The sequence below is a fragment of the Mustelus asterias genome, chromosome 23, assembly GCF_964213995.1.
Source record: "Mustelus asterias chromosome 23, sMusAst1.hap1.1, whole genome shotgun sequence".
Lineage (NCBI taxonomy): Eukaryota > Metazoa > Chordata > Chondrichthyes > Carcharhiniformes > Triakidae > Mustelus > Mustelus asterias.
The window spans coordinates 66,970,958-66,995,906 of NC_135823.1; the positions used below are offsets into that span (position 1 = coordinate 66,970,958).

The 24,949-nt window shown below is 43.1% G+C and overlaps 1 protein-coding gene across 14 annotated transcripts in view; it reads right to left on the reverse strand.

Moving 5' to 3' along the window:
- Positions 1-24,949, reverse strand: part of mrtfba (myocardin related transcription factor Ba) — a 297,785-nt gene that overhangs the window by 205,507 nt on the left and 67,329 nt on the right. The gene's annotated exons all lie outside the window — the stretch shown is intronic.

The following is a 24,949-nucleotide window of genomic DNA, read 5'->3' on the forward strand; positions in this document are numbered from 1 at the left end:
GAGATGGTGGCACGGTGGTTAGCACTGCTGCCTCACAGGGCCAGGGACCCAGGTTCGATTCCCAGCTTGGGTCACTGTCTGTGTGGAGTTTGCATGTTCTCTCCGTGTCTGCGTGGGTTTCCTCTGGGTGCTCCAGTTTCCTCTCTCAGTCCGAAGGGCGTGCTGGTTAGGTGCATTGACCCAAACAGGCGCTGGACTGTGGCGACTAAGGGAATTTCACAGTAACTTCATTGCAGTGTTAATGTAAGTCTGACTAATTTTTTATGAAATAAGGAGCATTAGATGACGGCAAGAATTTAAGAAGCAGAGACAAAGTCCTTTAGGCAAGTCAGTGGGAGTGTGCGTGCTGATCCGAAAGTAATTCATTTCTCACTGCAGTTAAACATTTGGCTGATTAATCCTTCAACAATTTATTGTTTAGATAGGAATAATCAGTCACAGTTTGTAATTACCCTTAAGCTGAAAATATCCTGGTGCTTGAAACTCTGAAGACTTCACAGGACAAAAATGCACACGGATCATTTCTGGTTTGAGCACAATCCCCTCGATATTGGAGCACAGTCAGCCTCAAATACATTCTTCATCTTTAAAATGTTTCATTATGTTGACAAACAAAAACATACTTTTTTATTTTTTTGCCCTTGCAGTATCTTTGCCCCACAATTGCTCGAACCAGCAAGAAATCCCATTACAGAATCCCTACAGTGCAGGAGCAGGCCATTCGGCCCATCAAGTCTGCACCAACAATAATCCCACCCAGGCCCTATCCCTGTAACCCCACATATTTATCCCACTAATCCCTCTAACGTACACATCCTGGGACACGAAGGGGCAATTTAGCATGGCCAATGCACCTAACCCGCACATCTTTGGACTATGGGAGGAAACCGGAGGAAACCCATGCAGGCACAGGGAGAACATGCAAACTCCACACAGTTACCCAAGCTGGGAATCGAACCCAGGTCCCTGGAGCTGTGGGGCAGCAGTGCTAACCACTGTGCCACCCCACTCTATTTCAATTTGGACTTTTGAAATCATTACAATCCTGCCAACAACCTGATTTTCACAAGTGTACAGAGGGCCTCAAATCAGAAAGCAACATATTGCACATGCGGCATATTTAACAGATTATGAGGACATCTGAAAGCTATAGTGAAACCATCACAGAGAAAACACTGGAAGCAACAAAATCATTTTCCATCACTGCAGCAGGTTGACGAATAGGACAAAAGGCAAATAGAGTTGTGTGTGCTTTACTTTACAATTACATTTCTTTCTGTCTAGGTAAACCTTTGTAACAAAGTACAAGTCAGGACATTTAATCCGTATTTTGTTAACGTATAATATACAAGTATGGAGAAAACGTTAAAGAAGTCATCAATTAATTTGCTATTTGGGGGGCCCTGCTCTGTACACATGGCTACCTACAAAACCGTGATTACATTTAAAAAGTAATTACTTAGACTAAACCATTATTGGATGTCATGAGGATGTGGCAGGCACCATACAAATGCATGTTTCCTCCATTCAACAATTGTAGGAAGTTCCAGTCTTAGAATAGTAAGAAGTCTCACAACACTAGGTTAAAGTCCAACAGGTTTATGTGAAATCACAAGCTTTCGGAGCACTGCTCCTTCATCAAGTGAGTGGATGTTAGTTCACAAACACGGCATATATAGACAAAGACACTATTGCAAGATAATTACAGATTGGAATGTGACGAATGGTTGGAATGTGCGTCTTTACAGTTAATCAAGTCTTTACAGGTACGAACAGTGTGCATGGAGAGAGGGATAATCACAGGTTAAAGGAGATGCGAATTGTCTCAAGCCAGGACAGTTCGTAGGATTTTGCAAACCCAGGTCAAATGGTGGGGGTTACACGTAGTGTGACATGAACCCAAGATCTCGTTTGAGGCTGTCTCGTGTGTGGAACTTGGCTTTCAGTTTCTGCTCGGCGATTCTGCATAGTTGTATGCCTTGAAGGCCGCCTTGGCGAATGCTTACCCGAAGGTAGAAGGCTGAATGCCCTTGACTGCTGAAGTGCTCCCCGACTGGAAGGGAACACTCCTGCCTGGCGAATGTCTTAGAATAAAGCTTTAAAGAGCCAGACAGTACTTACAAGACATTATTTGGGCAAACCACACACAAAATTGATGAGACAAAAGATGAACTGGTCCATATTGATGTGCATGAGTGCTGCTTATTGTTTCTTCTGTTGAGTCAGTGCAGCTGTTTCAACAAGAGAATGCTCACCACCAAAAAGGAAATCATGTCATTTTCCTGTGGTTAGAACCAACTTATCAACTGAGGTTACGCTCTGAAGGACGCTTTCAAAACTTTAGTAAATTGCTTTGAATAATTTTATTTTTTCTTGCAAGAGAGAGTGAGTCTCGTTAACACTTTTCGCACAGCACATAATTATAACACAGATGTATAAAGATGTTTATGCAGGAATTTAATCCATTCTATCATCATTTCCTTCAGATTTCAAAAAGTGGTTCCCATTACTTGGCTTTACATTTAGGCTGTGCCAGTACTTTCTGAATCTCCGTGTGGCCTTTTTAACATAGATCAGTGAGAGATAAGCCTTTAAAGCACTACCCCAGGTGCAAAGCAGCCCAAATCGAAGACGGCAATCATGTCTGTAGTACAAATCCTGCAGTGGTCCCGGCTGAACCCCAGGCTCGTTTGAAATACTAGAAGTATTTCCATCAGTGGTTAGCACTGCTGCGTCAATGCCAGGGACCCGGGTTCGATTCCCGGCTTGGGTCACTGCCTGTGTGGAGTTTGCACGTTCTTCCTGTGTGTCTGCGTGGCTTTCCTCCGGGTGCTCCGGTTTCCCCTCTCAGTCCAAAGATGTGCGGGTTAGGTGCTTTGGCCACGCTAAACTGCTCCTTAGTGTCCCAGGATGCATAGGTTAGAGGGGTTAGTGGGGTAAATGTGTGGAGTTACAGGGATAGGGCCTGGGTAGTTTGTTGTTGGTGCAGGCCCGATGGGCCGAATGGCCTCCTTCTGCACTGTAGGGATTCTATGTTTCTATTTTTGTAACCATATGGAGAAAGTTTAGAGAATCCAATAAGACTGTACCCCAAAATATGGAATGTCTTGCGGGGTTTTGTTTTAGAAATTAACACCATCCAAAAAAAGTTACCATTTCAACCTTAAGTTTGGACTGATCGATGATGTTAAACCTGAGGAATTCCATTCTGGTATCTGGTGCTAGCATTAAGTGCTCTTTTTAAATGTACTTCCTTCTGAAATCAAATTAGTCTTGCTTTTCTTTACCCAGTATGCCATAAGGGAAATCCTTCCATTGCTATTTCTATCAACCCACTAATTCCCCAGCTGTAGCATGTGAACAGGCAAGGGACGTCTAAATATAGTTAAGTGATATAGAAACATATTTTGTGCCAGTATTCAAATTTCTGCGAGCAATGGATTAAAAACAAGGCAAAAGACGATGCTGTCCATATATTATTACAATGTTTGATTTGATTTATTATTGTCACATGTATTAACATACAGTGAAAAGTATTGTTTCTTGCACGCTATACAGACAAAACATACCGTTCATAGAGAAAGAAACGAGAGAGTGCAGAACGTAGTGTTACAGTCATAGCTGGGGTGTAGAGAAAGATCAACTTAATGCAAGGCAAGTCCATTCAAAAGTCTGACAGCAGCAGGGAAGAAGCTGTTCTTGAGTCGGCTGGGGCGTGACCTCAGACTTTTGTATCTTTTTCCCAAAGGAAGAAAGTGGAAGAGAGAATGTCTGGGGTACGTGGGGTCCTTAATTATGCTGGCTGCTTTGCCGAGGCAGCGGGAAGTGTTGACAGAGTCAAGGGATGGGAGGCTGGTTTGCGTGGTGGATTGGGCTACATTCATGACCGTTTGTAGTTTCTTGCTGTCTTGGGCCATACCAAGCTGTGATACAACCAGAAAGAATGCTTTCTATGGTGCATCTGTAAAGATTGCGGAGAGTCACAGCTGACATGCCAAATTTCCTTAGTCTTCTGAGAAAGTAGAGGCATTGGTAGGCTTTCTTAACTATAGTGTTGGCATGGGTGGACCAGGACAGGTTGGTGGTGATCTGGACACCTAAAAACTTGAAGTTCTCAACCCTTTCTACTTCGTCCCCATTGATGTAGACAGGGGCATGTTCTCCTTTACGCTTCCTGAAGTCGATGACAATCTCCTTCGTTTTATTGGCATTGAGGGAGAGATTATTGTTGCCCCACCAGTTCACCAGATTCTCTATCTCATTCCTGTACTCTGCACATGTTTAATGTGCAACATATAGAATGACACACTGTATGGATCAGTGACTCTGATCACAAGTGAACCACCTTGTAGAACATGACTGGACAGAGCTGAAGTTAGCTGCAAACTAATAGTCTGGTATTTTGCTCGATTAGCATTAAAGATCAAAACAAACTGCTCCAAAACGTGTTTGCCTTCAGAAACCGAATGGGTTTATTCAAATCCATCATATGGGTGGCACAGTGGTTTGCACTGCTACCTCACAGCGCCAGGGACCACGTTCAATTCCTGGTTTGGGTCACTGTCTGTGTGGAGTTTGCATGTTCTCCCTGTGTCTGCATGGGTTTCCTCCGGGTGCTCCGGTTTCCTCCCATAGTCTGGAAGATGAGCTGGCTAGGTGCATTGACCTGAACAGGTGCTGGAGTATGGCGACTAGGGAAATTTCATGGTAACTTCATTGCAGCGTCAATGTAAGCCTTACTTGTGACTAATAAATAAACTTTACTTTCAGGCTACATCATTCACGGGAGAAATGGGCTTCATGGGCTATGTGGCCTTTTCTTGCTCCATATTTTGTATTCTTGTAAATCTCCCATTTTTGCAGGTCAGGCATCAAGGGCTGGACTGTCAGAGCCGGGGAGACTCCGGGACCTTTAGAAATGGTTGATGGGACCCAATTCCCGACAATGCAGGAGGAGTGCGGGCAGTCAGTGAATAGTCAGAAGCTTTCTCCCAGGGTAGAAGAGTCAATTACTAGGGGGCACAGGTTTAAAAGGAGATGTACGAGGCAAGTTTTATTTTTACACAGAGGATGGTGGGTGCCTGGAACTCTCTGCCAGGGGAGGTAGTGGAAGTAGATACGATAGTGAGTTTTAAAGGGACTTCTGGACAAATACATGAATAGGATGGGAATAGAGGGATATGGTCCCCAGAAGGGTTGGGGGTTTTAGTTAAGTTGGGCAGCATGGTCGGTGCAGGCTTGGAAGGCTGAAGAGCCTGTTTCTGTGCTGTAATTTTCTTTGTTCTTTGTTCAATAAGGCCTTACCCTGCCCTCCTGACATAGCCAACTGCATTGTGGAGACTTGCATCTCCAGGGTCAGCAAGCCCGATTCCAGTGCGCACCTGCACTCCCCAGCACAACTGTGGTGCCTTTCTAGGCATTTTTCCTGGCCAAGTGGTGTGCACCAAGCTGGGATATTTCTCAATTCCAATTATCCCCTTCCAACATGGTTCTCCAGCTCCAAAAATTTTGCAACACTATGGTTGACTGAAGGAGATGATTTTATGCCTTCCTTTCAGAAAATGAGCACGAGGCTTATTTGGTCTGCTGGTCATGAAGTAGAATGGACCAAGTATCAACAGCCTGTGAATTGGCAGCCCAGTTACAAGAGGCACTTTGGGAAGAGCGTAAAATGCCAAGTATTAGATGGGCCTCCCATTACACGCCTATCTCAATGTTTGTTTCGGAACATCAGGAGGGCATTAATGAGTAGCCAGCCCAGTAGACTATTGGTGGTAGTGTAAAACAATCTTAAATTATCTCCAGTTTGTTTAGTGTCACAAGTAGGCTTACATAACACTGCATGGACGTTATTGTGAAAGTCCCCCAGTTGCCACACTCTGACACCTGTTCGGATACTCTGAGTGAGAATTTAGTATGGCCAATGCACCTAACCAGCACGTCTTTTGGACTGTGGGAGGAAACCAGAGCACCTGGAGGAAACCCACGCAGACATGGGGAGAACGTGCAAACTCCACACAGACAGTGACCCAAGCCGGGAATCGAACCCGGATCCCTGGTGCTGTGAGGCAGCAGTGCTAACCACTGTGCCACCATGCCGCCCCGGTACTGAGGCTTCTGAAAATGAAACCACTGTGAAAACAAAAGACAGTGAATTGTTTCCAAAAAGCCAAGGCCTACAGTCTTGATGGTGAAAGTATTTCAGTTAAGAGTGAGTTAGTGAACTGTAACAAAATGCAACACATTTGCTCAGTTCAATGATAGAAAGGCCCTGAAAATTCCACACTGCTGGACAGAACTTCTGACGAGTTGGCCTATTGACCTAAACATACCGCCTCCCAAAATGAAAAGGATGAATGCTGTCTGGAATGGTTTCCTGATGTTGATAACAAAGCTTGTGCTTATTACTCATTCAGTTGAGTCTGAAAGCACAAACTACATATCAAGGTATTGGAATCAAACAAATACAAAGCATTGTTATAAATCTTCCATTGCCTTGGAACGTCAGAGAAATTAGTGGGGGAGGGGGGAGCATTATTGTGAGAATTACAATACTTTTTTTTAAAGATGCATTTACACTGGTCATCTGTGTATGACCCTTTTGCACTGCTTTTAAATAGTCATGGTAGCAAGATACATCAATAAAACAGCCAGAAGGATCACAGTTCATCACAATGATACATAGAATCATAGAGTCATAGACATAGAGTCACAGAGATTTACAGCATGGAAACAGGCCCTTCGGCCCAACTTGTCCATGCCGCCCTTTTTTTTTTTAAACCCCTAAGCTAATCCCAATTGCTCCCATTTGGCCCATATCCCTCTATACCCATCGTACTCATGTAACCGTCTAAATGCTTTTTAAAAGACAAAATTGTACCCGCCTCTACTACTACCTCTGGCAGCTTGTTCCAGACACTCACCACCCTCTGTGTGAAAAAATTTCCCCTCTGGACCCTTTTGTATTTCTCCCCTCTCACCTTAAACCTATGCCCTCTAGTTTTAGACGCCCCTACCTTTGGGAAAAGGTTGTGATCACAGAGTGTGTCATGATCGCTGAACGTTATAAAGTGGTTACGTTTCACACTGTCTCATTTAGTTCAAGGTAAAATGGAGTCATTTGGTGAGGGGGGTGGATGGGACCACATAGGGGACCTTTCCAGAGACAAACCCATGTGACCCACCTGTTTATGGAGGCAGAAACTCTATTTCAACTTATTCAATAGATACAAAAGTCTGAGATCACGGACCAAGCCACTCAAAAACAGCTTCTTCCCTGCTGCCATCAGACTTTTGGATAGACCTACCTTTCATTAAGTTGCTCTTTCTCTACACCCTAGCTATGACAGTAACACTACATTCTGCACTCTCTCCTTTCCTTCCCTATGAATGGTATGCTTTGTCTTTTTAGTGCGCAAGAAACAATATTTTTCACTATGTTAATACATGTGGCAATAATAAATCAAATCAAAGACGTGCAAATTTTAGCACATTAACGCAAAGGAGGCGGTAGCTGGCCTTACTGCAGACTAGACTCAGGGGCAGACCAAAAGATTTGAGGGAGACACAGGTTCTGCCGTGCCAAGCAGAAGAAGAGGAGGACTGCTTCTGAGTTCATCATCAAGCAGTGGACTGGTTCAAGGAAACAAGTCTCACAACACCAGGTTTATTTGGAATCACGAGCTTTCTGAGCGCTGCTCCTTCATCAGGTGACTCCTCTACTAAAAATCTCAATATTTCAGACCTGGAAAAAATACACCCTTTGTCTAAAACTCAGGAGAAGAAGTTGGAGGTACGTTACATAACCTCCGCCAAGAGGTCAGAATCTGTAATATTGCCGTGTGGAACTGAACCCAGGCAGTCTAACATTTTACCACCGAACAGGAAGCAGCAGAAAGAGCTCTGTCCAGGTAAATTTCCTGACCCTCATCAATACTGTGCACTCCCGGAACATCAGAACTCCTGTATCTGCCAAAAAGACTAATCCATCTCTATAAGCCTTCTCGCGCCGTGGAAGTCCTCACTTCTGGAAGGATGGATCACCCTGCAACAGTTTCAGCCGGCTACCTTCTGAAGAAATACACCATTGGACTTTGATTCTGGACTCAAGTGAAACCATAACTCTTGTTTTAATCGCAGTCTGCTCCTGTACCCATTTCTTTCTCTTACCCTTCTTTTATTGTATGAGTGCACATGGGGCAGACGTTGTGAAATCCCTTCCTGTGTTTTGTGTGTGTGTAAAATAAACCTCATCTTGAGTTTGCTGTGGGGTTAAGAGGGGAGAGTTGAATCACTCCAAACTGAAGGGTTGGGGAAAGCATGTCACCATTTATAAAGGGGGAAATCAGAAATACCTTTCTGTTTACGGACAGGGAGCGAGTGGAGAAGTCACGCTGTTCTAAAGTAAACCCCCTCCTGTTCATAATGTGAGTAATATTCAGTCTATCTTCATTTTGATGTGTTTGTTGCAGCAAAAGTCTTCAAAAAAGTGAACCCATTTTGTGCAATTTCTTTTTTTTTTGATTACTGGGAAATTCATATCTCTTTTAAAAACTTAACAGCAGATCACAAAAAGCAGCCTCATTCTAACCTTCCAACTAATAATCACCTTCATTTGGAAAAAGATTGAATAACTGTCGACAGTTTTGAATTGTAGTCCAAACTACCTCATCACAAAACATTCTCACAAAGTTGTTATTTTCAAAAATTTAGAAAGAACTTTGATGTCGCTGGATGGATCTGGTCTTGTTTAAATGTTTTGCATATGTAACACTGAGGTCATGTTAATTCCACCACATTATCTTCATCTTGCCTGGCTATCACATGCAGTTGTATTTTGTATTTAGCCACAAGTGAATGTTCCCAGTTGTATTTGCAATGCGTGTAGCATTTGTTAACCACCTAATACCAACTCAATTCCAGTTTTGGGCCCTTCTGGGTCCTGGCTCTGGCTTCCTACTGAGAACTTTAGTATTTGAGTTAAAATTTTAGTTTTTAAACAAAGTCAGAACTGAACTTTTCTGTTCACACCCAGCATTATTCAAAGGAGAGCAAGGGAACTCTTTCAATGTCCTGACCAACATTCATCTTTCCGTCAATATTGCTAAAACAGATGAGCTGCTCAGTTATCTCACTGCTGTATGTGGAGTCTTCCTGTGTGCAAAACAGCTGTCCCATTTCCCTATACAGTGGTTACACTTCAAATAAAATCAGGGCGGTGATGGACTGGTGGTATTATCGCTAGACTATTAATCCAGAAACTCAGCTAATGTTCTGAGGAGCCAGGTTCGAATCCCACAACAGCTGATGGTGGAATTTGAATTCAATCAAAATATCTGGCATTAAGAATCTCCTGATGACCACGAAACCATCTGGTTCACTAATGTCCTTCAGGGGAGGAAATCTGCCATCCTTACCCGGTCTGGCCTACATGTGACTCCAGACCCACAGCAATGTGGTTGACTCTCAACTGCCCTCGGGCAACTAGGATTGGGCAACAAATGCTGGCCAACCAGCGACGCCCATGCCCCCAAATGAATAAAAAAATAAAGAAAAATAAAGTACTTCATTGGCAGTGTTCAGAGGCTGTGGAAGATAATGGGTGGGATTTTCCATGCTCCCTGCCACCTGTTTCTCAGCGGCAGAGGGGACCCTCGCATTGACGGCAGAATCTTCTGGTTCCTGCCTTTGTCAATGGGGTCTCTTGTTGAATGCACCCCATTGTCGGGGAACCCATGGTGGAGGTGCACTGTTGGCAGCATAGAAAGATCACACTGGCATGAACAGCCAGAAAATTCCAGCCAATATATTTGCTTTTGAGGAAAAAAAGCACATCCTAATTGATACTGTTACTGTAAAACCAAAGGGCTTTTAATAAACAGAATATCAGAATGATAAACATGCTTCTGCGCAAACAGATTTGCATCATCTTGAAATATAAATACTAATTTTGTATAAGGTAAGGATTAAACACAAAATGAGTTATGCCAAAGTTACAAATCACATACATGTAAATGATTCCTATAATGTTAATGTTCTTGGTGACTTCATGCATCCAATAAGTCAAAGTCATTAGTCAAAAATATAATTACGTCTTACCATATCATGGTCACAAGCCAGTGTTTAAAGACAAACAAAATATAACATGCTGTCCTGCTTGTTTAACCAGCCCGAGAGTTTGCTACTGAGAAAGTTTCAAGTTTACTGAAAATCTAATAAAATTAAGTGGTTCAAGTAATTATTAATGTTCAAAGTACAGAATGCTTACACACGTGGTTGAATGCTCTGTAGAACTTCTACTTTCAAAAGAAAACATGAAAATGATCAGAACAACTAATGGGTCAAATATTCTCGTGTGTCTCATCAGACTGGATGTGACAGAGGATGCTCTTCAGGATCCTGCGGAAATTCTGAAGCGTGCACCGATGTGGAATTGCCTGGGAAGTTTCAACTTCGATTGGGCAATTCTGTTGCTCCCAAGACTCCCCACAGCCTCTGACTCTTGAGTTAGAGGTAGAGATTTGGACAGTTCCATGGTATTTACTTGGGTAGTCATGCAGGAAGCAATTGAAGCCCCAATCACTCACAATGACCACCCCCACCCCCAACTTCCCCAGCCCTGCTGCAATCACCTCAACTATCCTCCCAGATCCTGTAACTACCCCCCTGACTATCCAACTGACCATCTGGCTACCACCCCCCACCCCGCCCCCCCACCCCCCACCCCAGCTCCCAACTACTCCTCAACCCACCTATCTTCTAACCCACCCTACTCACATACCCATTCACTCACTCAATCACTAACATTCATTAGTATGGGCAGGCAATGGCGTGGTGGTAATGTCACTGGGCTAGTGATCCAGAGACCCAGCTTCATGCTCTGCCGACACGGGTTCAAATGCTACCACAATAACTGGTGGAATTTAAATTCAGTCACTAAGAAGCTGGAACTGAAAGTTGGTCTCAGGAATGATTGTGGTGACCATGAAACCATCATTGATTGTTGTAAACGCCCTGTGGATCACTAATGTCCTTCAGGGAAGAAACTTTGCCGGCCTTACCTGACCTGGTCTGGCCTATATGTGACTCCAGACCCACAGAAATGTGATTGTCTCTTAACCATTCTCTGAAATGGCGAGCAAGCCACTCGGTTCAAGGGCAATTAGGGACGGACAACAAATGCTGACCTTGCCTGTGATACCCACATCCCACGAAAGAATATTGTAAAAAAGAGACTGGACATTTAAACCTACCATATGGTGGCTGGCGCTGCAAAAAGTGGGCAGGCCTAACTTCCCCCAGCGATACTCTGCTTCAACGGAGCCAATGGATGGATGGTACGCTCCCTATTTCTGGAAAACACAGGCATGGAAGGTGCCAGAAGAAATGCAGGGATTTGTGAGCTGAGTGGCAATCACACGGTGATTATCGCTGCTTGCAAGATCTGGACCAATATGCCCAGTCTGATAAAACTCCAAATAGAATTTCTGCACAGTCGACACATCACTTGCAAGTGAACAAGTGAAGTATTTTCAGAATTCTTTATTAAAGCAGTTGCTCAGGCTGCAGTGAGGAGCAATAAAAACCTGCTCTCCGCTTCTTGCTGCTGTTTTCACACTGTTTTTTGAAAAGCAGCAATGAGTAACCGTCCTTCAGTCTACATTCTGAACTTCCCTCCATAAACCTCGACAGTTCACTCTCCTCCTTTAGGACAGGACTTAAATCCCAGCTTCGTAATCAAGCTTTTGCTCAGCACTCCTAACGTACCCTCTTTTAGAACTGAGATAAGGAGGAATTTCTTCAGCCAGAGGGTGGCGAATCTATGGGATTCATTGCCACAGGAGGTTGTGGAGGGCAGGTCATTGAGTGCATTTAAGATGGGGATAGATAGGTTCTTGATCAGTAAAGGGATGAAGGATTACGGGGAAAATGCGGGAGAATGGGGTTGAGAAACTTATCAGCCATGATTGAATGGTGGGACAGCCTCGATGGGCCGAAAGATCTAATTCTGCTCCGATATCTCATGGTCCATGGTCTTTTAGTTTGGTTACAACTTTTGATTCTCATGGGCCATTGTTCCATATTCAAGGCACTGGTCATTGTAGAATTTGAAGTTCTCAATTGTGCGTACTTAATTTAAGCTCCAAACGAAATCTCAACATGTAAATATGAGGATAGTTTCTAAATCTTTCAAAGCTGTTTGCTTACCTTTTTTTGTATTAAACAGGTTTAACTTGGCAACATTTTTAAGAATCAAGCAATCAAAAATCACCTTAGTGTTACAAGATCTAGGAAAACGTGAAACATTTAAAAGAAGCAGCCTACGCTTAGGTTGATATCTTTTACATTTGATTTGATTTATTATTGTCACATGTATTAACATAGTGAAAAGTATTGTTTCTTGCGCGCTATACAAAGCATACTGTTCATTGAGAAGGAAACAAGAGAGCGCAGACTGCAGTGTTACAGTCATAGCTAGGGTGAAGAGAAAGATCAACTTAATGCGAGGTAGGTCCATTCAAACGTCTGACAGCAGCAGGGAAGAAGCTGTTCGTCTGTCGGTTGATACGTGACCTCAGACTTTTGTATCTTTTTCCCGAAGGAAGAAGGTGGAAGAAAGAATGTCCGGGGTGTGTGGGGTCCTTAATTATGCTGGCTGCTTTGCTGAGGCATCGGGAAGTGGAGACAGAGTCAATGGATGACAGGCTAGTTTGCATGATGGATTGGGCTACATTCACGACCTTTTGTAGTTCCTTGCGGTCTTGGGCAGAGCAGGAGCCATACCAAGCTGTGATACAACCAGAAAGAATGCTTTCTATGGTGCATCTGTAAAAGTTGGTGAGAGTCGCAGCTGACATGCCAAATTTCCTTAGTCTCCTGAGAGCTTACTCAAAAGCTTTGATTACTCTGTATCTGGAGAATTAAAAATTATTTTAGTTATTGGTTAGGAGCGCAAAATTTGCTGGCATAATCTGTGTTGGTTTCTCTTGCATCTTGCTTTTGTTGGCAGAACATTTCAGGAACAAGTTGATAAATTTAAACCGAAGAAATATGCGAGTTAAACTTGAATGAGTCAGGATTTCCAGAGAGAATAAACAATAATTTTTATCCAAAACTTTACTGTATTTGCTCCATCTTCATGAAGGTTCGGTCTGCAGATTCTGCTACCATTCTTCAATGTAGCACTCTTGTGCCTCTCCCCAATGTCTATTCTTGATTTTCTTTCGTTCTCCCAGTGTCTGTGTGGGTTTCCTCCGGGTGCTCCAGTTTCCTCCCACAGCCCGAAAGATGTACTGGTTAAGTTGATTGTACTTGTACCTGTGCTGTACTTTTCTTTGATCTTTAGTCTATAAGTCTATAAAATAAGGGGCATAGATCAGCTTGATAGTCAGTATCTTTTCCCAAAGGTAGGGGTGTCTAAAACTAGAGAGCATAGGTTTAAGGCGAGAGGGGAGAGATACAAAAGGGCCCAGAGGAACGATTTTTTCACACAGGGTGGTAAGTGTCTGGAACAAGCTGCCAGAGATAGTAGTAGAGGCGGGTACAATTTTGTCTTTTAAAAAGCGTTTAGACAGTTACATGAGTACGATGGGTATAGAGGGATATGGGCTAAACGCGGGCAATTGGGACTAGATTAGTCATTGAAAAAAAAAGGGCGGCATGGACAAGTTGGGCCGAAGGGCCTGTTTCCATGCTGTAAACCTCTATGACTCTATGATCTTTGTTATTGAGGCCGATGATAGGAAGGAGTACAATCCAATTGTTCTAGATGACATGTTCATGATGCAGAAGGTGTGAAAGATGGTGACAGCAGCCATATAATTGCCAACTGCTTCCACCATGCTGTTTCAACAGGTGATGACTGCACAAGGCTTTGAAAGAGAGAAGGGGCAGGGTGAGGACAACCAACCCGATGATGAGGCACTTTTCACTCGCCTGCAGGAGGCTGGCATGGAAATTCCAGCAGAGAAAACCATGGAAACTTACACAGAGATGGACAATGTCATCGGCCACACAACAGAACCGACAGATGATGCAATTGTAGATGCAATACATTCTTCAACTGAGGAGCCTGATGATCCCGAATAGTCCAACAAATGCCTGCCCACTCAGCTACCCCTTTCCCGAACCAATGCCACAAAGGCTGTCGAGATGCTCCTGAATTCCGCACTGCAGCACGAAAACATGTTTGACTGCAATGACGACATGGTGGACCTCATCACAGATGTCTGAAAAGAGCACGCTAAGTGAAGAAAGGCCTTTCCACAGTGAACTCCTGGCACTTCTCAATGCAAAGCTCTGGCCGTTTGCAAAGAAAGGCCATTATCATAGAATCAACAGTGCAGAAGGAAGCGATTTAGCCCATCAAGCCTGAACCGACAACAATCCCACACAGGTTCTGTCCCTGTAACCCCACATATTTACCCTCCTAATCCCCTGACACTAAAGGGCAATTTATCATGGCCAATCAACCTAACCCGCACATCTTTGGACATTGTACAGTGTGAACAAGTTGAATAAAGACGTCTTCACTGCTTTACTGCATTTTCATTTGAATGTTTTGACAGTGTTTGCAGGCATATCAGGTTACATGGAGACTTATTCATGTGGTGACAGGGCTTCCTTGGCTATCACGAAGCTCTGCTTAACACAAGTTTGTGAGCAGATCCCCTGGGAGCTGGCTCACCAGGACTTTACTGTAGTTCACACTGTACAGTTAGAATAACAACTGAATTGTGTTTCTCATTTTAAAAAATACAGCAGTAATTATTTTACTGAAACACTAAGGTGAGGAATGAATGATCCACACATTTAGATGACAACTGACCATGGGCTAGGACCAGCACTTTGACATTTTTTTCACCTTTCCAAAGGCAACAATTGAATTTCTTGCTAACAAATAGCTTCTGGTTTAGATCTATAACTTGTTCTAGAATTTTAAAAATCCTACGCAACTACCTTAGGGGCCAATCATCTTTTTTTAAAGCCACTAACATTAAGCTATGATCACCCAAAGGTGGAGAATATAATAGACCTTGAATAGTTAGTCAACAATCAATCAATAAAGCAACTTTATTGAAATCCTTGCGGCAACAAAAAGAGGAGACAAGGGCAATGCTTTGGAAGTAGTAAAACATGAACTTTCAAACATTTAATGATGATGTGTCACATAAGAGACTTAAGGCCAGAGTGTGTGGAGTCAGGAGCTTGTTCGCATAATTGATTAAAAGATGGCTACAAACTAAAAAATGGAGTAAGAGTTGGGAGGACTTCCTTAGATTGGCAAAATCGGGAAATGATGCAGCTCGAACTATATGCGCAAATGACATGGGTTCATGGGCTTGAAATAATGTGGAAGACTACACCAAAATATAGGAAGACAAGACAGCTTTTTTAATTAATGAAATGTTAGCATTCCTGGCAAGGGCAGTACTCATTGCAACTCCCAATTGTCCTCGAGAAAGGGGAGGTGAGCCATCTTCTTAAACTGCTACAATCCACAGTGTAAATATATCCACATGCTGTTTGGAATGGAGTTCCAGAACTTTGACTCAGCGACAGTGAAGGATTGGAGGTGATATCATTTTAATTTAGGATGGTTTGGTGGGAAGTTGCAGGTGGTGGTGTTCCCACACTTGCCCTTGTCCTTTTAGGTGTTAGAGGTCACTTGTGGGTTTGGAAGGTGTGTTGAAGGACCTCGGTGAATTGCTGCAGTGCATCTCATAGATAGCACACACTGCTGCTACTGAGCATCGGTGGGAGTGAATTGTTTAAGGTGGCTGATGGGGTGCTAATTAATCAAGCTGCTTTGTCACGGATTGTATGAGCTTCTCGAGTGGCTACCATCGACATCTTCTTGAGTGTTGTCAGAGCTGCACTCATCCAGGCAAGTGTTGAAGGTGGTGGATGGGGTGCCAATCAAAGGAGTTGCAGTCACCCAGACAAAGTGGAGAGTATTCATCAGACTCTTGACTTGTGCCTCGGAGGGCAGGCTTTGGGGAGTCAGGTGGTGAGTTACTCCCTGCAGAATTCCCAGTCTGACCTGCTCTCATAGCCACAGTATTTACATAGCTGGTCTAATTCAGTTTCTGGACAGTGATAACCCGAGGATGTTGATGGTGGATTCAGTGGAGGCAATGCTGTTGAACATCAAGGGCAGATTGCTAAATCCTCTCTTGTTGAAAAGGGTCGTTGCTGCTGGAGGATCCTCCATGGACCACAGTCACCAGAATTCTACCGTCCCAACCACCATACTTTTGATGCCATGGACACACAAAACGGTTAATTTAATTTAATATAGCGGTGTGAGGTGTTTCATTTTGGCAGTTGTAAATAAGCCAATTACTCTTTTGTAGTAAAGTGTAGCTGCAAAGAAATCTGATGTAGCAACACAAGTTGATAAGATCAGAAAGTGTGAAAACAAAATGCTATTTTTTCTTCAGAAGTGTTGAATGCCAAAGCAGGGAGGCAATGTGAAATAGACAGAATCTGGGTTAGGGGACAACACCTGGATTGGGTTAAATTTTAATCAAGGGGACGGGTGCCCAGCCCACAGACTGGAAAGTCGGGGTTAACCCTGCCTCAGCTATTTGTGGGAGCCCTGGCAGATTTCAGACCTATTGTGAAGTTAATGAGCTGCTGTTGGGGTTCCTGTCTCTTTAACCGACAAGAGCCCACCTTCTGGAACTGCTAAAAGGCACAACAAAGGACATCACCTTTTCAGCAAAAGCACGTTTTGGGAGTCTCTCTCTCTCCCCCCGGTGATCTGTCCACATGGTTGAGGGCTACTCACCACTGGTTAAAGGCCCTTAATCGGCCAGTTATATGGCACAATTGGCCTCTGTGGCAGAATGCTATTTTCAGCAAAGAGGCAACGGGCATTCCATTCTCTGCCTTCTCTCCCCATTTTCCAGATGGCCTCCCCCTCCTCCTTCCCTGTTTTTGCATGTCCTGTAAAGTTCAGTCCACTGTGTACAGTTCTGATCTCTGTGCTAGTAAACAATTTTGAAACACTGGAGAAAAGTTAGAGAAGATTTACACAAAACTTTACCAGGTGTGGATACGGACAAACCTTTTGCAATTACAGGAGAATCCACAACAAAATGGAAAACACAGCCATTAAGAGTCAAATAAATGATAGGAAGAATTTCATTACACAGAGATTGGTAATATGTAGAACAGTTGCCACATGGCGGAAACGGAAACATGGTATTGGAAGGGCAAGGAATGGCTTGATGCATATATGAGGATGTCTGGAGTAGAAGGATATGGGGTTAAATCCGGAAGAGATAATTAGATTGGGTGGAGTAAAATATGAACACCAACATGGACAAGTTAGGTCAAAGATCCTGCTTCTGTCCTGTAGTTACTGAGTTTGAAGTAAGAAACCTCCAGGGTTGCTGTTGGTAACTAAAGATAAAATAATCTGTACATATGGAAAGAATAATGAATTTGCATTGTTGCCATTTGTATTTTTTTCCTCCTTGCTTGAATGTGAAGAATTTGCACAATAATTAAGAGACTAACATGCCGTAACGTTAACACAGCTGGCACAAAGATGGTTACTGCCAAGAGAACGGTTGGTCCTAAATTGTGATTTATGCACAATGATTGGTTGGCGGGCAGGTTGGGGGGGGGTAATCTGGATCATTCAAACCCTGTACCGAAGCAGAAATATCACAACACCAGGTTAAAGTCCAACAGGTTGACTTGGTATCACAAGCTTTTGGAGCGCTGCTCCTTCATCTGATGAGTCACTCACCTAATGAAGGAGCAGCGCTCCAAAAGCTCATGATACCAAGCAAACCTGTTGGACTTTTAATCTTTTGAGAGACTTCTTACTGTGCCCACCCCAGTCCAATGCCAGCATCTCCACATCATGAAGTATCATTAAGCCAAAGGCTCACCAGTATTTATTTACATCTTTCACACCCACAGGATGTCCCTAAGTAATTAATTACCAAAGTCCTTTCAAACTCTGGACACCACTATGATACAAGGGCATGCAGCCACAGAGATAAGAGCTCAGATTATACATTTTAGTGTTGTTGACTGATACTTGAACATTATGCAATACACATCCTCTGCTTCTTCCAACAGTCATGATGTGGAGATGCCGGCGTTGGACTGGGGTAAACACAGTAAGAAGTCTAACAACACCAGGTTAAAGTCCAACAGGTTTATTTGGTAGCTAGTGGCTTTTGCTACCAAATAAGCCTGTTGGACTTTAACCTGGTGTTGTTAGACTTCTTACTTCCAACAGTGTCATGGGATCTTTTCTATTCACCTGATATGGCTGACATAGTCTCAGTTTAATGCTGCATCTGAAAGACAGCACCTCTTGATGATGCAGCACTCCCTCAGTACTGCACTCAAGTGTTAGCCTAGAATCCAGGCTCTAGATGTCAGCAAGCTCCAGGATGGGGCTTGAACCCACAATTTTCCAAAAGAGGCAAGAGTGCCCCCACTGAAACCAGGTAGACAACAGGGGAGGCCATGGCCCAGTGGTATTATCGCTAGACTATTAATCCAGAAACTCAGCGAATGTTCTGGGGACCCGGGTTCGAAACCCACCATGGCATGTGGTAGCATTTGAATTCAATAAAAAATATCTGGAATTAAGAATCTAATGATGACCATGAAACCATTGTCGATTGTCGGAAAAATCCATCTGGTTCACTAAAGTCCTTTAAGGAAGGAAATCTGCCGTCCTTACATGGCCTACATGTGACTCCAGACCCACAACAATGTGGTTGACTCTCAACTGCTCTCGGACAACTAGGGATGGGCAATAAATGCTGGCCAGCCAGCGATGCCACACATTTCCCACAAATGAATAAAAAAGTTACTGTTTCCAAATTATACGAATGAATATATCTGAAACATATGAACGTAAGAATTAAAAGCAGGAGTAAACCATTAGTCCCCTTGAGCCTGTTCCACCATACACTAAGATCATGGCTGATCTAATTGTGGGCTTCTACGTCACTACAAGATGAGGTACTAGAAGAGCAACAAAACAGCAGACTGTGTGCGTTGTGGGAGTTTGCATTTATTGAAACATATGCAGTTTGAATGGGTGAGGAAGGGCTAACATATAATGAAGCCAACAAGAACATATCTGTTGGTACGTATCTCCTTGCTCAGGATGCTGGACAAATTATATAAACAACATAAAACGTACAGCATAAAGTACATCAACAAAGATGCAAGTTAAATGCAAGGAAGTACTTATTTTCATTGACATCTGGAATCAATAAATGAAGGATGTGGTAAATGTGGATTCCCTGCAGACCTTCAGAACAGTGCCTGATAAATCTCTGAGGAAGGCATTAGGAACAATGATGAACATGAGTTGCCATGGTCTCCAGCTTGCTCAACAGCCGTCGGAAGCCAGAGAATTTCCCAGATTTGTTCCTACATTGGCCTCAAGATTTTTCCCGGGTTTCATTTGCGAGGGGTTTATAATTGACGGGACAGCATCATGTTGAGATAGGGTGGGCTTGATGGACCAGATAGACTGTTTGCATGTCTCCTTGCTAACTCTACAGTAACTTGTTTACCAGGTCGTTGCATTCACATTGTAGAAGATTAGGAATGTTCTCAGAATAGAATTAGAGGCCACTGATTTCTGAAACACACTTTGTTCTTTCTGCAGAGAAGCCGCAATGCCATGTTGATATCACCCAGTGAACGTATTTGTTTTGTTCTACTATGATCCCAGTTGGTGTTGCTATTGTTCAGGAGGATTCCAGAATGGAAGACCATAATGTTTAACTCTTTAAGAAAATGTTGAGGAACAGAGTCACAGGATTGCCAATTAGTTTTTAATAACAAAAAAAAACATGAAAAGTTTGACTATAATATACCCACTCTGAAAGCAAGATGCCACTCAATCAATCTGTGGATTTCTCCTCAAATCACCCCAGAACCCAGATGATTAATACACTGAGCCAACTGATCTGACTGGACTCGGCTTCCACAAGTGTTTCCAAACTCCACTCCTGAACAGACACGCCTTGGAATCTTCTTTCAAACAATGCTTTCATTCAGCTGTTTTGAACAAGGATCAACCTCCAGGATTTCCAACTCTCCTTTCAGTATTCCTTTGTCTTCAACAGCTATAAGCTTTCAAACTTTCACACAGTCTTTCAGGTACTCAGTCCCCAACTGAATACTATTGCTCCAAAGACTGGAATAAGGACACCTTACGATTGCTTCAGATATCTTTTCTTCTCTAGCCAATTTCACCCAGTCTGCCCTTTCCAGTTCTTTAACTTCAGTTAACAGTGCCGTGCTCAAATTACTGTTCCTGTTTTACTTTTTGCTTTAATCTTCCCAGAAATTTTCTTTCATGCTCTTGTTTCTAGAACTAATTGCCCTTTAGTTTCTGGACTTGCTTCTAGCCATTATTCTATTGTATGGTCTTTCAGCAATGAAACTCATCTCCAAACTCTGTGGCCTGGGCCTCAGCATCTCCCTCTGCGATTGGATCCTGAACTTCCTAACTCACAGACTACAATCAGTTAGGATAGGCAACAACATCCCCTCCACAATCGTCCTCAACACCTGTGTTCTCAAGGCTATGTCTCAACCCCCTATGATATTCCTTATACACCTGTGTGGCCAAATTCCCCTCCAATTCAATTTTCAAGTTTGCTGACAACACCACCATAGTGGGTTGGATCTCAAACAATGATGAGACAGAGTACAGGAATGAGATAGAGAATCTGGTGAGCTGTGCGGCAACAATAATCTCTCCCTCAATGTCAACAAAACGAAGGAGATTGTCATCGACTTCAGGAAGCGTAAAGGAGAACATGCCCCTGTCTACAGCCACGGGGACGAAGTAGAAAGGGTCGAGAGCTTCAAGTTTTTAGGTATCCAGATCACCAATTACCTGTCCTGGTCCCCCCATGCCGACACTATAATTAAGAAAGCCCACCAACGCCTCTACTTTCTCAGAAGACAAAGCTAATTTGGCATGTTAGCTACGACTCTCACCAACTTTTACTGATGCACCATAGAAAGCATTCATTCTGGTTGTATCACAGCTTGGTATGGCTCCTGCTCTGCCCAAGACTGCAAGGAACTACAAAAGGTCGTGAATGTAGCCCAATCCATCACGCAAACCAGCCTCCTATCCATTGACTCTGTCTACACTTCCCACTGCCTCGGCAAAGCAGCCAGCATAATTAAGGACCCCACACACCCCGGACATTCTCTCTTCCACCTTCTTCCGTCAGGAAAAAGATACAGAAGTCGGAGGTCACGTACCGACTGACTCAAGAACAGCTTCTTCCCTGCTGCTGTCAGATTTTTGAATGGACCTACCTTGCATTAAGTTGATCTTTCTCTACACCCTAGCTATGACTGTAACACTACATTCTGCACTCTCTCCTTTCCGTCTCTATGAACAGTATGCTTTGTCTGTATAGCGCGCAAGAAACAATACTTTTCACTGTATGCTAATACACGTGACAATAATAAATCAAAATCCAAATCAGAGCTGAGAGCGCTGTTCCCTCTCGACCTTCTTAGCTCTGACTGCTATGAGCTCAGCTAAACTAAAAACACAAGATTTTTTTCCCCTAAAGGTGTCCCTGGTTACTAAGCAACCGCTCATTCGTTCTTCAAGTTGTAGTTCACCTTTCATGTCATAAACTCTCTCAGCACAATAGAGATACAGTTTAAAAGGAAACCAAAACCCCCCATACATACAAACACCTTTGTTTAACATGAATCTAGAGTTTAGCCCTTTCCTACATAGAACACTAAATTAAACTCGCTTCAATCTATACCTTATTTTTAACATCCAATAATACAAACTTAAAGCTACCTTGCTTCCTGACACTTTTAATGTAAAATATTTGTACTTTAAAATGGAAATTAACAGAATTATTCAGGAATATGGCCATATAATTTTCTTAAACAAATGAAACAATTATTTCACAGAATGCTTTTATTTTACAATGATAAATGTGGTTTTATTTTAAAACTTGCTGGAGATTAAAGTACTTTGGTAAACTGCAATGTGCTCTTTTCTAAGACTTTTAACAATCCAATAAATGAACTAGTGCAAGGAGCCAGGTCTGGTTTCCCTCCTATTTTTTCTCTCTCTTCCTTTAACCTTGAGGCATTGATTCTTGCTGGTAGATGCTCCACAGCGTTTGGCAGCCCTCTAGTATTTCACCACTATTAATGTGAGACCTACAGTGGGTAAATCACCCTTGAGAGCTATCATATTCTATCGCTAACCTGTCCTTAACCCAGCAACCATCCACAAGTACAAGGTGTCACTAAGAGTTCCGAAGAAGACTCATACTGCACTCAAAAGACAGATGCTACCAGACTGGAGTATTTTTCCGGCATTTTCTGTTTTTTATCTCACTAGAGACTACTGTTGCTTGAGAAACTTCTGGTTAGGGAGAGTAAAAAAAAAAGTCAAACAGGATCCCTGCCCGGTTTTCAAACTTTCAACTTTTTTTTTATTCATTTGTGGGACACGGGCGTCACTGGCTGGCCAACATTTATTGCCCAACCCGAGTTGCCCGAGGGCAGTTGAGAGTCAACCACATTGCTGTGGCTCTGGGAGTCACATGTAGGCCAGACCAGGTAAGGACGGCAGATTTCCTTCCCTAAAGGACATTAGTGAACCAGATGGGTTTTTCCGACAATCGACAATGGTTTCATGGTCATCAGCAGATTCTTAACTCCAGATATTTTTTATTGAATTCAAATTTTACCACTTGCCGTGGCGGGATTCGAACGCGTATCCCCAGAACATTCGCTGAGTTTCTGGATTAATAGTCCAGCAATAATGCCACTAGGCCTCCGCCTCCCTGCTTCCCAACATCATTTGCTGGAAGCTTGCATGCGATAACAGGATAGGATTCTGTAACGCTTCATCTCTCATCTTCAGTAGCATAGCCCCTCAGCATTCCCAACCAAGTTTCAGACATAAATAACCATGGAGGTCAAATACAAAGGGCATTCAGTGTAGTGGAGAGGGGGGGGGGGGGAAAGAGGGGGGCGGGTGGAGAAAGAGGAGGGAGGGGGCGGGTGCTAAGGGGGAAGGGGTGTGGAAAGAGGGGAGGAAAATATTAATCAAAGCAAATTACTGCGGATGCTGGAATCTGAAACCAAGAGAGAAAATGCTGGAAAATCTCAGCAGGTCTGGCAGCATCTGTAAGGAGAGAAAAGAGCTGATGTTTTGAGTCCAGATGACCCTTTGTCAAAATATTAAATATTTATTCGGAAAATGTCAAAGTGTTTCTTTATAATTTTGTCACAAATAAAATTTTAACTATGAAACAGCCGAGTGTCAGTTTAGCTCAGTTGGTAGCACTCTCAGCTGACCTGAATATATAAACTAGTCTGAAACTCCAGTACACAGCTGAGGAAATGCTGCACAGTTGGGAGATGCCATCTTTTGGATAAAACATTAAATGCAGATCCTATCTTCCTGCTCAAGTGGACATAAAAGATACCATGGTCGAAGTGCAAGGAATTCTCCTGAGGTCCTGACCAATATTGTCACTCAACCAATGCCACTCACAGCACCAAAAACAGATGATCTAACCACTTTGTCGATTTGGGGAACTTAGTCATCCAGAAAGTTTGGGAAAAAAATGGCAAGTTCACTGTGCTCACCAGCAATAGATGATTTAAAAAATCCAATAACTTTTGGCGAAGAGGGGATAAGCCATGAGCTCTGCAGGATGAGTTATTCTACCTTTAGCATCGCCAACAACTACTACCTGACTGCCTAATGCCTGAAGAGATTGCTGGAGTTATGCTGTTGATATAAATGAATCTCATTGTGATTTAGGGCTGGTAAGTAATCTCTTAAGGATCCTAGTAATGGTTTGATTTATAGTCCTGACATATCACTCAACCTTTGGAGAGTCAGAAAGGGAACAATGGAACCATGCAGTATCATGCCGCAGACCTAAACCCCTCTGCTCTAACTCTCTTTCCTCTTTTAAATCACTCAGAATATCTACAGTGCAAGAAGCCGCCATTCAGTCCATCAAGCCTGCACTGACAACAATCCCACCCAGGCCCTATCCCCATAACCCCGCATACTTACCGTCCTGACACTCTGGGACAATTTGGCAAGGCTAATCCACCTAACCTGCACATCTCTGGACTATGGGAGGAAACCGGAACACCCGGAGGAAACCCACGCAGACATGAGGAGAATGTGCAGACTCCACACAGACAGTGACCCGAGGCCGGAATTGAACCTCGGTCCCTGGCGCTGTGAGGCAGCAGTGCTAACCACTGTGCCGTCCTCCTTTATTAACATCTTTAATAATAATTTCTAACATTTTCCCAGTGACATGTTAAGCTAACTGGCCTGTAGTTTCTTGCTTTTTGTCTCCCTCCCTTTTTGAATAAATGAGCTAGATTCACTATTTTCCAATCTAATACAACTTTACCCAAATCTAAGGAATTTTGGAAAATTAAAACCAACGCATTTCCCTAGTCACTTCCAAAGGCCCGAAGATAAAGTCCATCAGGACCCAGGGACTTGTCAGTCTGCAACTCCAACAGCTCCAAACACATCAATTCAAGTTCTTTCTTGTTTTTGATTTTTAAAAAACCTCAAATTATTGTTAGTGTAAAATAAATTTATAAATTGACAAAATATTAGTTCAAATATTTCTGCTGCCTCACAGTGCCAGGGACCCGGATTCAATTCCTGGCTTGGGTCACTGTCTGTGTGGAGTTTGCACGTTCTCCCCATGTCTGCGTGGGTTTCCTCCGGGTGCTCCAGTTTCCTCCCACAGTCTGAAAGACGTGCTGGTTAGGGTGCATTGGCCTGAACACGCGCCAGAATGTGGCGACTAGGGGAATATCACAGTAACTGCATTGCAGTGTTAATGTAAGCCTTACTTGTGACTAATAAATAAACTTTACTTTAAATATATGGCAAATGTTTTAC